Source organism: Mus musculus, chromosome 9, assembly GCF_000001635.26.
Source record: "Mus musculus strain C57BL/6J chromosome 9, GRCm38.p6 C57BL/6J".
Taxonomy (NCBI): Eukaryota; Metazoa; Chordata; class Mammalia; order Rodentia; family Muridae; genus Mus; species Mus musculus.
This window is the reverse complement of record NC_000075.6, coordinates 33254122-33266998: the sequence shown is the minus strand read 5'-3', so window position 1 is coordinate 33266998 and position 12877 is coordinate 33254122. Positions and strand designations below refer to the sequence as shown.

The window sequence follows — 12877 nt, the reverse complement described above, 5'->3', positions numbered from 1 at the left end:
AAAACATCAGCACTCTAGATTCTTGCCTGGATGCACAGCTTGATCTAAACTCAACAACTAGCACTAAAACAGGTGAGGGACAGTACTATGAGGTCTTTTCTGGCCATGAAATTCACCATCTGTGAAATATCTGCCTTGTAGCTGGAGGTGAGTGGCTAAGACCTATAACAAGATAAGTCAAACTAGTAGAAGGTGAGGCAAGATCTACCTGTGTGCTTTAGGAATAATGAGACACTGGAAAGGAGATGGGTCTGGTTGACAGTAGTAATAGGCCCAGTTATATAAACAAAATCATCTTGGGATGGTGTAAAAGGAATGTCAGATAGCCAAGAGCAAAGAGCAGGAAAACCTATTTTCATTTCCAGGATCCTAAATGTTGGTTCAAATACCTGACTCTAATTTTCAGTGCAGGGGCTATCCCTAACTAAGCAATGCTCTTCAGGGATGGGAGGGAGTATAGTGATTGGAGGTCACTAATTTCAATGGGAATGGATTAAAAAGCTGTCTCAAAACTCCTTCCTTCCTCCAGGGATCTTCAGCAGTGACAGAATCCCATCCCTGGGGATTACCTCCTCCAAAACTCAGGCTCCCATGGACAACAGAGTGGTGGGTCCCTACCTAGTCATTCTGCTCATCGATTACTTCTGCATTGTGTGTGTGTGTGTGTGTGTGTGTGTGTGTGTGTGTGTGTGCTCTCGTGCACATGTGTGCATGTGAGAGGTGGAGGGGACTGGCAATAATGGGCCTTGCCACAGTAGTCAGGTAAGAGAAAAGACAAGAAACAGACATAGGCAAATCATGGGAGAAAGATGCTGATTATTGGGAGTCTAGGGTCTAGAAAGAAGAAGCCATCAGTGGCATAGGCCATGTCTATTATTTAAGCACAGGCCAGAATCACTTTTTCATGTGTTCAGGCCCTATGCAGGTAAGCTGTGACACTAAGTCTTCTAGCCCATGGCCTGCTCTTACAGGGAGACATGGCAAAAACATCTCTGGGACTTGACTATTTTACTTATACCCTTTCTAACCAATTTTGATCGAAGGACAATTCCCAAACATTGCTGTGGACTCTCAAGAGTCCAGAAGACTTTAAACTTGTATTGGCATCTCTGTGTGACTCCATGAACTGCTGAGGTGCATTCGCCTTGTGTTGCTGGTGTATAGGGGCATGCAGTTGCATCAATTTCATGCAAATTGTCTATAACTGGAACTCAGACTTCTTTAGTATAAGCTGTGATACATGTTGGGTTTTCACTTCCATATTTTTGTTTACTAAGTGTGCCTAGATTTATAGAAAGAGTATTTCTATACTGCTTATCCCAGAAAGCTAATTCTCCATGTCACAACCTATATGTAATAGGAGAAGCAAAGTTTATAGCTGTTTGCTAATTTATCAGTGGCTCAGACATATTAGCACAGAGCATAAGTGGCTTTACAATAAGATTTCAAAAGTATATGTGCCAGATCTGTTTCTCTGCTATTACCCTGCCTACACACACATGTGCATGCACATACACACACATGCATGCACACACAAACACACACACACACACACACTATTACCTTTTACTATTTCCTCTCATCTGATACTAAAATAATCAAATCATATTTTTTCATGATTAAAGACTCAATATCCTCTCACGAATACAGCTCCTGTAAATAGACTGTACAGGAAATGGAAGAGAAAAATACATTTTATTAGGCATATTGCCTAATATTTCTGGTCCTGTTTCCTGAGTTCTTCCAATATGGGCTTGAATATTTCTTTTCCTTTTTCTTTTCTTTCTTTTGTGATGATGAAGTCATTAAATATTACGGAGTTTACAATCCAATTAGGAAATGAGCTTTGGTGTAATAACTGAGACAAAATTATTTCCACAGGCAAGTGTGTTCTGTCTTAAATAAAAAATGGGTGATGTGAATAGGTAACAAAGAAACCTGAGAATTTTGGAGATAAGTAAATGTTATATGAAAATATTTGAGCTGAGACTGTTGGAGATTAAGGAGAAACTGTACAGAAAAACTGTAGACCATTCTCAGCAGGGAGGGAGGACTGGTCCTGGGGTAAGGAAGGGCTTGGCTCATTCTGTTTGCTCAAATAAACCAGATTTGGAAATCACACTGAGAGACTATGTGACACTATGTGACTATGTGATTCTTAGGTCATCGTCATTTCCTTAATTGCTTTTAATTGTTCTTCTTTGTCAGTGAATCAATATAAAACCACTGAATGATTTTAAGCAAGATGGCAAATTTGTATCTGTTAGGCCGCACAGAGATAAGAGGGTAACAGCTATTGAAGGTTATAACTCCTGGGCTTTGGTGTTAGCTCCTTAACGAAAGATGACACTATCAGCTAGAGTGTCTAGAAAAGACCAGAAGCTAGAAAAAGCACCAATTTTTGAAGGGCATTTACTCTGGAAACTCTAAATAAATACACCCAATAGCAGAGAATTATTGGGTAAGAAACCTTCAGTCTGGGACTTTATAGGCAAGTAGAGGCTGGAGAAATGAACTCCTAAGTTACTGTTGCATTGAGTTCAGAGGCACCCTGGGTATACAGAAGATTATACTGTAATGTTTATCACTGAGCAATCCAGAAAAAAAGTAAACTAATGTCCAGTAAGAAAGGGTTAGGACTCTAAATGCCAAATTGTCTTTGTGTAAATTATAGTCTGGTACACATTAGCTATGCAGCCTCAAGCAATTCATTTAGCCCCCTGGCTTCACTATTCCTTCATTAATATAATTAGAACTAATAATACTTACCCCCCAGGGCTTTGGAAGTATTAAATAAAATGGCAAAGCCCTAAGAGCTATGTGTCCACATAATGAGCACTTGCCAAATATTAGTTGTTTCTTCTATTGCTTCTTAATTATTAGTATCATCATCATTTATCATATACATTGTTACAAGATGATTCTGCAGAGGAGACAATGAGAAAAAGCCAAATAAATAATCGAGCAGGGTATGGTGTCATGGAGATCAGGGAAGGAGGAGCTTAGAGAAAGATGATGTGGCCAGTGATGTATAAATCTGCCCAATGTCAGGAAAGATGAAAAATGGGAAGCAAGTAACTGTTACTTGCCACCTTAGAATGGTTGTGCAAGATCTGAGCATGAGCATGGCTAAGGAGATAGAAACGTTGGAGTTAAGAAAACAAGTCAAGAACAGAAGGTAAATGAGGACTGGTGTCTTCTAAAAGTCAGGAACAGACCCGTCTCCAAAGCTCAGAGCAAGCTAGTACCTTAGCAGGGAGGAGAGTTAGTTCTCCGTGATAACAACAGGGAAAGCTGAAGGAAACTCCTTGGGAACTGCTAAGCTCACAGGAAGTTGAGAGGTTTCCTACTTGATAGTTCCCATGTTCTCTTCAAAAGCAGAAGAGAGGGCGGCTGGAGAGATGGCTCAGCAGTTAATAGCACAAACTGCTCTTCTGGAGGTCCTGAGTTCAAATGCCAGCAACCACAAGGATGGCTCACAACCATCTGTAATGAGATCTGATGCCCTCTTCTGGTGTATCTGAAGACAGCTACAGTGTAATTACAGTGTAATCCTTTAAAAAAAAAAAAAAAAAGCAGTAGTGAGGTCTTCTGAGAAAGAGAACATAAGCCTGAAGTGTGTTGTGATGGAGGAGGTATGTGGAAAAACAGCAGAAAAGTCATACTAGTTTGCACATTCTAGGAGGAAACTTGAAGCATCTATAGTGGGTGAAAAAATGAGTGGAAATTGAAGTTCACTAAAAATCTTGGCAGTTGTGAAGGGACCTGAACTTGGCAATAAAAGCCCAATGTGGAATGTGTGTGTATTACTTTATGAAGTTTTCTATCGTATCTTGATTTTGTGATTGAAAAACAAAGATAATAAATGTTTGGACTCATTAAAGCTGGTATTTCAGCAGATAAGGATGATATTTAGTAGCGAGAAAAGGAACTTGAAGTCTTATGAAATAATGATGACAGGTTCTGGTGAGGAATATAGGTTATCACAGAGGGAGAGAGCAAGAGTGTTCCTGATGAATTCAACAAGGGCATTGTAGGAATTGAAGCAAAAGTTAGAGGGGAGCCAGCCAATGGTGGGACATAGCTGAGAATACAGGTTTAAGCTTCTGGCAGGGAGATGATTGTACTCATGCCATCTTTTTCCAACAGCATCTGAATTCTTTTCTCCAGAATTTGCTACTCTCTCTACTCATACATGGGGACAACCCATGTGAATAAAAGCACAATGCCTTTGTAGCCACTGTGTTTCCTCCATAGTGACACTGCTGGTCATTCTTACCATCAAACAATCAAATAAATGAATCATACATGCTGTTCTCACTTCTCCTTTCTTTTCTTTGCCTCTAGCAATCTAATTTTGGTCCCGACTACAAAAAATATTATCTGCTGTTCTTTATGAAATCTAATAATCCATTCCCCCATTCATTGCCTTCCTTTAAGAGAGAGTGGGAATCGAGCAGCAAAGAAGCAGAGAGGAAAATTCTGGTGCAAACATGACTTTATAATGACAGCATGTAGGAAAAGCTATGAAACAATTGTTCAAAGGGTGCACGAAGCCTATGGGCAGTGAAAGATGAAATGTTTGAGGCAGAGGCAGAAAAAAAAAAAAAAAACAGGAAAAATCGGGTCCAAGTAAATCCAGTTGACTTTTCCATCCTAGTCCTCCTGGCTCAGATATAATTATATGGACAGTAAGGGAATATTAAGAAAATTCTAGCAGAGAAATGACATGAAGATCGTTCTGCTTTAGGAAGATGAATCTGACCTAATTCTGAATAGTTTGAATATGGTTAAAAGCTGTGCATGGAGTTGGGAGAATTAAATTTTATTCAACAGCATTTTTGAAGCTTCCCGTGGTGAATGTGTGACATTGTCCCATGACACTCTCCTATAGAAAAGCAGTGAGCAATCTCTAGTTGTAGCACAAGGCAACCAGGGTATAGTATATACATCTTAGGAGATCATGATTCCTGTAAGAGAAACGGAGAAAACCTTGGTTATATAGCTCTAATATAAGACATTGTAAGAAAGATTTCAAGACAAATAGCCATGACATTTAGAGTGAGTTTCAAGGAACGACTAATTAATATCAACTAAAGGTGAGTGTAGGCAGAGTGGCTTGTAAAAGACATGCAATAGCACCCACAGACTCTCCTACAATTGTACAATCTAAGGGCCTGTCTCACTATTACTCTACAGACTTGCTTTCCAGTGTCCTATCTCAAAGGTGGATATTGGTTAGGAGTTTCAGATCAATGGTATGAAGAGTTTGGGAATGAGCTGTACTGAATCCTCTGCAATGTTCTGACTTGGGGGAAATCAAAACTAGCCTGCTGTAGCAATCTTATTCTCCCAGTAATGAGATATTGTTGCTATTGATTCACCTGAGGACAGCATTGATGAGCTGTCCTGCTGGTGACTAGGGAGCAGTAAAAAGAGACAAGAACAAGAGGCATTGGTGGCCACCATGAGAGTAGGTAATGAAGAGTTCAGGCTTCCAAACAAAGGCAAGAAATACTAATTGTGCTTTCCTGGGTTCAAGGCTTAGGGTAACATGGTATCCCCTCATTGGAAAGAGGCACAAAGAGATGGTGCAACAGAGAACAATGCAGCTTCCCCCACTGACTGGCTTTTTGTTCTCAGGCAAATCATTTTTCTCTGACTTATTGCCCCTACCTATAAATGGAAGATGATAATCCTTGGTTGTTGTTATCACTAACTGGAAAATGAGATCCTGCGGGTGATGGACTTGGAAGTCATGTGGAGAAAGAAGCTCTTCCATAAAAGTTCCAGAAAGAAGTGTCAGCATCAGCCGGCATTTATGAACATGTGTTCTACACAGCATCCCACTGCATATCCTGCACGCCACATTAAAGAAAACTGCAAATTATCCGTGTCTGTGGAGTGGTTACATATCAAAAATAATCAGCCATTGAGATGTTATTAATACAGTCAGAAAAGAAAACAGTGGACGTGAAAAAGAAAAGAAAAGAGAAATATTTGTTAAGGCTTAACCCTCCAAGTTTGGCTCATTTAAGAATTGAGGGGGGGTTGGTTTTTTTGTTTTTTGTTTCTTTTTTGGTTTTTTTGTTTGTTTGTTTGTTTGTTTTGTCTGTTTATATTTCTTGTGCCTTCATCAAAGAGTAAGTAGTACACACAAAAAAGATGCTGAAGACGACTGCAGTGTGTGTTCATCTGCTGACTGGAAGTCTGCTCATAGCAGAGAGCATTGGACAGGAGGATGGTAGAGCCAAGAGGCCCGGGAAGGACACCACCACAAGGGCTGACACTTCAGAATTGCCCTGGTTGGGGGAGTGAAGTGAAAAGGGGGCTGGTGGCAGGATCAGGCTTGACCTGGCTGCTGAGGGAGAAATGGAAATTGTGTGTAGTACAGGGAAGAAGTTTCTTCATGCCTAGGGGCTGGAAAAAGCCATACCAACTTGTACATACCACCGGTCTTGATGCTTCAAGAACCTCTTTTCTTATGTGTGAGTGCAGCTATTTTCCCAAGAAAATTAAAGTGCCTTACTCCGTTAACCTAAAATTCCCAACTGTGTTCTGCTCTGGATTAGATGTTTTCTCCCCAGGCTTTGGTCAGAGAGCACAAAGCACTAAGACTGTCAGAGGTGGGACTCCACCACCACCTAGTGGACAGCAGAGTACGGCTACCTCCTCACCCCTCATCACTTCAGAGAAGTCGGGGTAACCAACTTGCTAGAACACAACCAAAGCAGGGGTTACTTTAAAAACTGTCTCACTGGGAGATTCATGTATCAGTCACCCAATAGGGTAAATTTTCAAACAATTCATTGAGCTGCTGAAAACCAGGAGTGAGGTCTATATTTCTGCAAGAGGTGGGCACACACACCCATGGGATGTGTCACTTGACCAAGAAAAAGCATCAGGCCTCATCAGAAGTAAGCTAGCTTTCCATTTTAATCTAGGGAACTCCCTAGTCTACTATATTAGTTCATTATGATGAATGGCTATAGTCATTTCTGTGTCCACTGCCATCTTTCTTTTGGCCACTAAGTCACTCTGGGGATATGTGTTTTTTAAACAGACATAATGCTTACCATCGTATATATGATGTATAATAAAACAAGTGTATGTCTTTACATATAGTCAAAAACTAGCTTAAACTTGATGAGTGCTGCCTGTAGAAGTTTTCTTGAGGCTCAGTGACATATAACTGAGTTTTCGAGGAACAATATCAAACTGTGACATGGTCAGTGTTTGTGTCAATCTAACAGTGCAGTGCTAAGTTTTGGTCAGACCCTAGTCTAGTTGCTGCTCTGAAAATGTTTTTAAATAAGGTTTGCATTTCCATTGCTAGGCTTTGAGTTACACTTATTACCCTCCAGTATGTCCAAGAGCTTCATTGACAGCTTTCAAAGCCACATGTGCCTGCAGAAGTCTCCAGAGGTCCTTCAGAAGCCAAATGCCCTATCAGCTCCACCCTGAGGCTACAGACTGCTGGCTGGCCTTCCAGAATCCAGCCTTGTCAGATATCATGATGTCTACATAAATTAATTCTTTTAAATGTTTCATTAATATATGATGGGTGGATGGATAGAGGATTGATGATAGATAGAGGTTGTTGAGATGCCTCAAAAGTTAAGAGCACATATTGCTCTTGCAGAGAACCTGAATTACACCAGCTTCCAATTCTGGCTCCACAAAAGTAGGTTGCTTCTAACCTCTATGGACATCAGCACTTATATACACATCCTCACAGAGATACCAATACATGCATATATTTAAAGTCTTAAGTAGAAAAACAGATGACAGATGGTAATACACATATATATGCAGATATATACATATACATACAAATGTATGTATGAAAAAGATCTATGTAGATATACATATTCTATAGGTCAGATTCTATAAAGAGGGCAGGTTTGATAAAGAAAGCTATTCAAACTACAACAGCATCACAGTTTTAATCTACAGAGGGACTTAGTAGTTTACATCAATGGCAGCACTTTAAGATACGTTTTCATGAACAGGCTAGTTAAGGTTCTCTAGACACGTAAAGGGAAATGAGTGGGCATGGCCTTATGGGAGACCATACTTAAGTGTGCCAAGGTAGCTTCATGTAGCTTTAGACCATGGTGCACAGGGTGAAGTGGGATAGCAAGGGACCTACAGTGGGAGAGGTTACCTCGAAGCAAACCTTGAAGAGTGATGACTTCTGTCAGAGGCCCTGTGAAATTCAGTGTGGGCGTGAATGTTTTGCATGCAATGAAGGTCAGGAGAGGAAAGCCTGAGCCATATTCCGGGCAGCTTGAAATAGACTGCTTGACTGTAGAAAGCATATACTACAATTTTCAACCAGGAATTCTAATAAGAATTATCTGGAGGTGTGAAGACGCCACAGTGGGCCACAGAGAACCCCGGAGACTCGGAAATGAAATCACTCTTCTCTCTGCTATTCTCTGATTACTAATGAAAGCAAGTGGAGCGTGGTGGCTGCTGGCTGGGAAGTTCTGCTATGCCATAGACCTCACTAGGTCAGCATCCACTAGGCTATTTGAATCATCTTGTGCAAATTACTCTAAACCCCAATTTCCTCATTTACAAACTAGGGCTAAGAATAGTCTCTGCTGCCTGGGGCTGTTGAGGGATTAAGGGAGATCAGGCATGCAGAGTGCTTAGCCCAGCACCAGGCACCGAACAAATGCTCACCAAGCGTTACTTATTATTGGGTTATGGCTACCAAGCAAGACCCTACCAGTGCCTGCTGTAAGGATGATATATTATTTTAAAGGCTAGTTTCTAATACCATCCTAACCTTTTTTTTTTCCTGTATTTTTAAAGTAGTTTTGTTGGTATATTGATCAGGCGTAAATGCTCTGCCTTTGAAGATAATCCATTAGGGCACAGCCATGGTCTCTCTTTCAATCTCTTTTTTCCCCTCCCCCAAAGGGTAAAGGGAAGAAAGACTCCAAATGGTTATGAGCCAATAATCATAGGTACACAGAAGTTCAGAGAACATAGCTCTTATGTACATCAGTGATTACCTTATAACTAGACCCTCCAGGTTCTGGGGTTGTCTAAAGGAATAACTGTAAGAGTCACCAAAAAAAAAAAAAAAAAAAAAAGAAAACTTGTTAAAGTGTTAAAGGGAGTCCACAATGAGCTTTTCTAAAGTCAAGTTTCAAAAGGAAAAACTCTTTAAAAGCACCACTGTCTCTACCTGCCTGTGCCCTTCTTCAGAACTCTAATCTCTGTAGCAAGCCATGGGCAAGAGGTAGAGTGAACAGATAGCTAAATGATGGAGAAATAGCCTCATAGGGTGATAAAGAGCCTGCGGCAAACAGACTCTCATTAATATATCCTGCTCTGCCCCTAGGGCAAGAGTGACAACCGGACAATCGCACCTGTCATCCACCTAGAAGTTGGTATTGGCAAAGAATTTTCTCTTTCAGCATTAATGCTTGTTAAATATTCCTAGGGCACTGACACATGCTGTGTAACACAGGTGACCAACCCAGAGGTTTTGAGCCTCCAGAAGCCCGCCCCTCATGAAGATGAATGAGTCAAGCACATTATGCTCGCATCCATCCACACAAACAGGCATACCTTATTTCCACTCTCAAATGAAACGTAATACTCCTGCTTGACATTTGTGGGAGAAGTCCTACATGACTCTGTCTTCACTGGGGATCCATAAGCTGAGAGCTCAGCTTTCTTTGTCTCTTTCTCCTCCATCAAGGAGTGTTAAGAGAGTTGAGGCATCAACTGCAAGAAAGTTGAGAGTCACATTTTGTGCTCAACTGCATCAGTGCTCATTGAGAATAGCCTTTTGTGGTGGCATATAACTTTATTTTCAGCCCTCGGGAGGCAGAGGCAGGTAGATCTCTGTAGGATTGAGATCAGCCTCATCTACGTAGTGAGTTCCAAGCCAGCCAGGACTATGCAATGAGACTGTCTAAATAGGTAGATTAGATAGATAGATAAATAGATAGATAGATAGATAGATAGATAGATAGATAGATAGATAGATAGAGGGACTTAGACATGTGAGGAGTGGGTGGGAGCAATTTGAAAAAAGGAAACAAACAAAGAGAACAGCACATCTGGAAGACTGATCAACCGATAAGATCTTGAGTGATTGTGGAGAGTTTGGAATATGAGTAGTCAAGCCTAATTTCCATGTATGTTGGGCTATATTTACCCTCTTTCGTAACCATTTTATTTTTGCCCATTTCTGTGTCTGACCTAACATCTTTTGGTGATTTGGTATATCTTTTGGACTATACGAACAGAATACTAGCTTTCACTAATCAAAAGTCTAAGAATGTGGTCAGGCAGCATCTGAAAGCTGAGAAAGGAGACTTTCCCCTTTGCTGTGATCTGCCTGCCTGATGCTTTACCAGTGTATCTGTAGTTTCCTCGTTCTGTGACCGTAAACACTTCACAAAACTGAAACCATGTTGGAAAATGGAATAATTTGGGGTCTCCCCAGTCTGTGTTCCTCAGTCATGCTTAATCTCTTTGACATCATATGTTTTATTGCCTTTGAGGTGAGAGTTGTGTTCTTGTGTTGACAGATGAGAATATAATGCCCGTTTGTTTTGGTCTTAGCTTTGGGGTTTTACTTTAATGGTGATCATTTCCCAGTATTGCATCTGTACTTAATCACATACTTTGTGTGTGTGTGTGTGTGTGTGTGTGTGTGTGTGTGTGTGTGTAATACACACTCACAATTTCTAAATACTTTGCATAATTAGTAGCACACCATGAGTGAGCATCCTTAATTAAAAAACTAAAATTTCCCCAAACTTGAAGCTTGAATGCTCATATCACCTGCAGAAAAGCTCACATTCATTCTTTGGTTACAGTCAAATTGCAGTGAAATATAAAATATAATGTAAAATTACCTTTGAGCTATAAGTATAAGGCTTATATAAGTGCAAATTATGTGCCCCCAACCCCTAAAATATCTCCTTATATAAATGCAGATATTGCAAAATCTGAAACACTTCTGGTCCCAAGCACTTCAGATGAGGGCTACTCACCTACAGTACTAACAACATCCCAGAGAGCCCTGCCTTCATGCTTCCTCCCAGGGAAATGCATCTCCTACTTCTATAACTAATTTATAACCATAAAAATTCTTTCCAAAGGCCTTCATGGTTATAAATCTCTTCAATCCTATTTCTATAAATCCCACAGCCCCAAGGTGGATCCTATTTCATCGAATGGCATCTCTGGTACCTGAATGTCTACTAGATGAAGGTTGGATTTCGAAAAGGTACTGATATTCATTGAAAGAAAGAAATACAAGTCTGGGGTTCTTTCTCTCACTGACAAACAGCTAAGGCTTTGGAGCAGGCTTGGCTCAACCAGCACTTAGGAGAGAGAAGAACTAAGGACAAAAAACTTAAAACAGATGGTAGATACTAAAGAAATGGCCCCAAATCTTCCTTAACACAATTAGCTGTAAAGCAATTTTTTCTTCTAAATAAGACTAAGTAAGATTGCACCATAAAATTTTAAGAGATATTTAAATATAAAGAAATGTATGGTTAAGCAAAAATGTAAAAAGATATCCAATTATTCCTAAAATTGGTGTGTGTGGCATGTGACATTCCCTTTCATCTGAGCAACAAAAATGAAAATGTTCTCCCAGCCTCAGCTGCAGAGCCTTTTGAGGATGGCCTCAGCGGAAGACACCCGCACTCTGTCCAAGAGGAGACTGCATCTTGGGACTGCTCAATAATGGAACACAATGGTGTGGATTCCTTGTTCTCCTGACAGCCCCAAAGAGGTCATTCGGCTTTCTGGCTTCCTGTGGGGATTGACTAGGAACCAAGTGTCTTGGAATCTGGCTCAGACTAAACAGAAATGAGAGACTACCATGCTTATTGGATGATGGTCTTGATTAAACATAGATTCAAAATACTCCCAACAAATGTGGTACTTTGAGAGTACCATTCATGAAATGAGAAAGTATCATTTTCATCATGCATACTTCCTTTATTTAAAGCTCTTATGAACAGTGTTTCTGTTGCTTAACATTATACCTGCCATAAAAGACTTTAATCATCTTTTAGTTATTAATTATTTAGTAAGCACAAAACACACAGAATGACTGCCAAAATACAGTGTGGTGTAAAGTTTAGCAATGATTGTATCATATCCCCATTTAATACATATAGAAACATATAGACCCTGAATAACACTCTGATCATCTAGGCTTGGACTTTGTCCCTCTTACCTTTGCTCAGCAGTGTGAAGAGAGTAAAGTAGGTGAAGAGAAAAGTAGCTGGCAAGACTTCAGTTGTTCACCTTCCCAGTTGTCCCTCACCCAACATTGATGGACTCTGGCCCAGTGAGTTGGATGATCCTATAATGAAATCCTACAATCATCAGTGATGTGTCTATCAAAAAATGAAGAAGAGATATAATATATATTCTATAGGGGCGTGGTGAGGCATGGGGGAAAGAGATGCCTCAATGGACCCATACAAAGGCATCTCTTCCCCCTGAGGGACCAGCCACATGATGGTATAGTATAGCATAGAGTTTAGTCAGGGCATGGGGAGAGGAGTTAAGAGGGTAGTAGAGGCAGAGAAAGGCAGAGAGAAGGGGTAGAGAAGTAGAGGTTGGCCATGGCCATGAGCACATGGAGAGAGGGGGAAGAGAAGGGGAAAAGGAAGAGTCCAAGAGGGCAAGAGAGAAGCAAGTAGGAAGCAAGAATAAGAGGGAAAGAGAGAGAGGAGGGGGCAAGCAGTCCCTTTTATAGTATGCCTGGCCTACCTGGCTGTTGCCAGGTAACTGTGGGGTGGAGTTTTGACAGAATGCTAACAGCAGTGAGATAACAGCTAATACAGTCCTGTTTCTTCACCAGTTATTTTTACCTAAG

The 12877-nt window shown here is 40.6% G+C and overlaps 1 long non-coding RNA gene across 2 annotated transcripts; it reads right to left on the bottom strand.

The window, feature by feature from the left end:
* Positions 1–4480: 4480 nt before the first annotated feature.
* Gm32171 lies at positions 4481–12537 on the bottom strand. Of its 2 annotated transcripts, XR_870616.1 has the most exons (4): positions 12230–12537; positions 9589–9747; positions 5677–5858; positions 4481–4970 (listed from the first exon to the last, which is right to left on the bottom strand). It is a non-coding gene; the product is annotated as a predicted gene, 32171 (long non-coding RNA). The 2 variants fall into 2 exon arrangements; XR_379230.2 differs by lacking the exon at positions 5677–5858.
* Between the last annotated feature and the right edge of the window lie 340 nt (positions 12538–12877).